The 2,773-nt window shown below is 39.2% G+C and overlaps 1 protein-coding gene across 2 annotated transcripts in view; it reads right to left on the bottom strand.

The window, feature by feature from the left end:
• The window catches only part of LOC136852295 (collagen alpha-2(I) chain), a 108,910-nt gene extending 108,604 nt beyond the window's left edge, over positions 1–306 (bottom strand). Inside the window, exon 1 of one of the 2 annotated variants that reach the window (XM_067126797.1) lies at positions 1–306. This exon is cut by the window's left edge and continues 1,885 nt beyond it. The gene's annotated coding sequence lies outside the window, so the exon portion shown is untranslated. The other variant, XM_067126796.1, reaches the window with a different exon arrangement.
• Between the last annotated feature and the right edge of the window lie 2,467 nt (positions 307–2,773).

Raw genomic sequence — 2,773 nt, 5'->3', positions numbered from 1 at the left:
CCCCCTTTCCTCCTCCTCCTCCTCCCCCTCCACCACTGCTACCGCCACCACCACCACCTCCTCCTCCTCCTCCTCCTCCTTCTCCGATGTTTACGTTAGAAGGCAGCGTGGTGGGCCCGACGTCAGCACTCGCATGCATGCACGCAAGCGGCGCGCTCGCACTGACCCTGCTTCTTCTTCTGCTGCCTGATCAACGGGCACTACCTGCTGCAGCCGCTGCTGCTGCTGCTGTGTTACTGCTCTTGCAGCTGCTGTGGAGTGTGCACACACACGGCCAGTCCACACATGCACTGCACCACAACCGGCCTCTCTCTCTCTCTCTCTCTCTCTCTCTCTCTCTCTCTGTCGGTTGCATGCATCGCACCGGCCCAGGCTCAAGGCCAGCCCCGCTGGCGCGCCACGTCCATCCTAAGTCTAGGCCCTCCAGCACCTTCTGCTGGAGTAGGAGCAGGAGCAGGGGCAGCAGCAGGGGCCATCAGGGGCAGAGAGTATCTGTCCCTGAGACAGCAGGTACCCCGATGCTTTTTAACTTCCCGACGCAATACTCGGGCGGCTCGTCGAGGAATGTGTGATTCCACGGAAACAGATCACCAGTCCACTGGACGGATTGGCCCAGTTGCATTTGCTCTGTCATGTATAGACCGATACCCAGCCCTCATATATATATATATATATATATATATATATATATATATATATATATATATATATATATATATATATATATATATGAGAAAACAACTGAAACTACAAAATTTCATTGAAAATATATTTGTACAGAAATCAGTAAGTAATTTAATGCAGTTATTTCTGTCATGTATAGACCGATACCCAGCCCTTATATATATATATGTGTATATATATATGTATATGTATTATATATATTTTTTATATATCTATCTATCTCAACTCTGTATTTGTGTTTTGCATTCAGTGCTCCTACGCTAATTTATATACGCACTTGCGGGCACACACACGCTTATGTATATGTGTATATATATATATATATATATGTGTATATGTATACATAGATTGATATGCGAGCTATGCCTATGTATCATATATAGATTTCTTCCTATACACAAAAATAACTGCATTAAATCACTTATTGATTTTTGTACAAACATGTTTTCAATGAATTCTTGAGTTTCAGTGTTTTTTTTTTCTCCCGCATGAATTAAGATAACTTTCTCATGGAGATGTGCAAATTTCTGAAATATCACTGAGTCTCGTACTTTTTCTCGGAATGATTAAGATCTGCTGTGAGAACTTCGTCAGGAACATTTGAAAGATGGTTTGGTGTATGAGTAGCAATATAATCTAACGCTAGTGACACGCGAACATGCACACACATAATATATGCATAATCTAAATATATCTATGTATATAGGCAGAAGTTCAGTACCAAGTGCTTTCACGCTTGTAAACGCATCGTCTGGGCACAAATGAGACGCAGGCGAAAAGAAGGTTACAAAGTAAACAAAAAGAACAAGAATACCATATACATTTGTACATATGTGTAAATATATATATTTGTATGTATATGTATAATATATGTACATATATGTATATAAATTATATATGTATGATTACGTATTCTGGTAGGCTTCCAAATTTAGGCCAGATACCGATGTGATACATTGGGATGGTTACAGTGACTTTAATGAACTAAATTGTTGCATTATTGATGGTCGTTTTTTATTATAAAAAGACCCAAGAACGATCGTAGATTGAAAAGTGAAGAGTTTTGAAATACCAGCGAAAATGTCACTTATTTCCAATGTGCTGCTAATTGGATGGCTACGTCACGTATGTATTGATGTATGAATAAAGCCAATCGTTATTTACGTATGATTCATTGATGAAAGCTGTGCCTGGCCTTTAGATTATTTAAAGGGTCTGTATAGCAATGTTTCACTTCTGGAAAGTAAGTTTAACCTTTTTCATAATGTATTTCATCTAAGGGAGAAAAATTGAATACCAAACAATGAATATACTTCTATCTGCTAATTTCATGACCATTTAATTTCTTAGTTTCTTTCGTAATTTATAATTTCTTAGTTTCTTTCGCAATTTATTTCTTCTAAGGGAGGAAGCATTATTATAAAACAAGTACGAAATGCGCCGAAGAAACTTCGGTGCAACCGAGTTTTCTGTACAGCGTATAATCAAGGCCACCGAAAATAGATCTATCTTTCGGCGGACTACAGAGGCTAGAGGGCTGCAATTAGGTATGCTTGATGATTAGAGTGTGGATCATGTACATACCAATTTGCAGCCCTCTAGCCTCAGTATTTTTAAGATCTGAGCTGACGATAGTTTTCTTTTACAGAAAACTAAAAGATAAAGTTAGTTCTATCTGCTATTTTCCTGACCATTTAATCTCTTAGTTTTATTAGAAACCGCAAATTTCCAGGGGGCTGGAAAGCGCTGCAAAAATTACGAAATGCGATAGACATACTTTCCTATGGAGTCCAGAAATTGACCTTATAGAGCCTATAAGAAATGAATGATAGACCTACTTCCCTCTGTAATCCAGAGGTTTCTGAGAGGCAATACAAAGAGTCGAAATCTTTCAGGATCGGACCGGATACTGTTTTTTTTTTTTACTTCTTTTTTCGACAAGAGCCAAGGACAGGTATCCTTGAAATGACTTCGTCAAATTTCTCCATCCTAGAGCCCATTTGGGTATTTCACATTATTAATATAAAAACGCCTTCGTGTTTCTCAGCGAAATGTTCTCTGAGATTTGCCGTTTCCTGCTCTTGGCCTT

Source organism: Macrobrachium rosenbergii, chromosome 25 (assembly GCF_040412425.1).
Source record: "Macrobrachium rosenbergii isolate ZJJX-2024 chromosome 25, ASM4041242v1, whole genome shotgun sequence".
Lineage (NCBI taxonomy): Eukaryota > Metazoa > Arthropoda > Malacostraca > Decapoda > Palaemonidae > Macrobrachium > Macrobrachium rosenbergii.
Note: the sequence above shows the minus strand (reverse complement) of the source record. Positions and strands in the feature narration are given on the sequence as shown.